The sequence below is a fragment of the Rhagoletis pomonella genome, unplaced genomic scaffold, assembly GCF_013731165.1.
Source record: "Rhagoletis pomonella isolate Grant_MI unplaced genomic scaffold, Rhpom_1.0 Rhpom_scaffold_00009, whole genome shotgun sequence".
NCBI classification, from domain to species: domain Eukaryota; kingdom Metazoa; phylum Arthropoda; class Insecta; order Diptera; family Tephritidae; genus Rhagoletis; species Rhagoletis pomonella.
In genome coordinates, this window is record NW_023458563.1 from 4,571,585 (window position 1) to 4,573,013 (window position 1,429).

Genomic DNA, 1,429 nt, shown 5'->3' on the forward strand with positions numbered 1-1,429 from the left:
CCACCTCTCAGAACTCTCACAACAACTCCTTTTCCCAAACCCGAGCGCACATGACGGAACAACGCACAAAACCATACAAATGCCCAATGTGCAATAAACCTCAACACACTCTCTCTCAGTGCTCCAAATTTCGTCAACTGCCAACTCAGGATCGCAGAAAGTTTGTGAGAGAACACAACCTCTGTTTTAATTGCCTATGTCAGGCCCACTTGATAAAAGACTGCTCAAGTAAATATACTTGCTCCCATTGTCATGAACGGCATCACTCAATGCTTCATGAAGACACGCCCCCCATGCCTCCAAGACAGCAGTCTCGAACTCAAAGAACGACATCTCAGGTCGCTTTGACGACGCCCGCTAATTCCAACCCACAAAGTCCAGCTGGGTCGGCAACAAATCATGAGGAGCCTTCATGCTCAAACAGAGCAAGAGTACAGTCGTTCTACTCGGAAAATGAGAGCAAGATTCTCCTCCCCACAGTAATAGTTCCAGTTGAGCACAAGGGCGAGATCTTCAAACTCAGAGCTCTCATAGATCAGGGTTCGGAACGAACCTTTATTTCCTCCAAAGCCCAAAATAAACTAAGGCTACCATACGAAGCTTCTAACTTTGAAATTTCTGGCATGGGAGGAAGAGTTATTCAGACTTCGAACAAACTATGCAATCTCATCTTAGCCTCCGCAGATTTGACCACGAAAATAAAGGCTCAAGCAATAGTCCTGCCCCAGTTGACGAAAATGCTTCCCAAATTCCAGCCAACTCCCGAACAACGTGAAAAATGGTCTCACCTCCAGCTAGCAGATACTAACTGCCACTCCCCTTCCCAAATTGATCTGGTCATTGGCAGTGACCTCATTCCTGAAATAATGCTGGAAGACATTGAGAAAATTTTCAAAAATTTGCTTGCACAAAACACCATATTCGGCTGGATCTTAAGTGGTCAGTTTCCCGAAAAAATAGCCTGTTTCTCTACTCAAGCTGCACCGATCTCCAATGAGGTTTTAGATTCCCTGCTGCGAAAGGTTAGGGAGCTAGAAGAGGTTCCGAAACCCAAGCTCACTTCGCCTGATGATGAAAACTGTGAAAAATTCATCAGTCCCCACCACACGAGCAGCGGATGGTCGTTATGTAGTCAGACTGCCCTTTAAGCCAAGCTTCCCAGACCCTATCTCCTTTGAACCGTCTCGCACCCCCGCCCTCCAACAGTGCCTGAGCATGGAAAGAAATTTGCTCAGAAAAGGCGATCTGAAATCACTTTACTAAAATCTATTAAACGAATATCTCACCCTCAACCATATGGAAGAAACCACTTCCCTCGAGATATCTTTTCAAGGCAAATATTGGTCGTTCTACCTCCCACACCACGCGGTTATAAAACCCGAAAAAATAACGACCAAAGTCCGAGTCGTCTTCAATGCTTCGAAGAAAT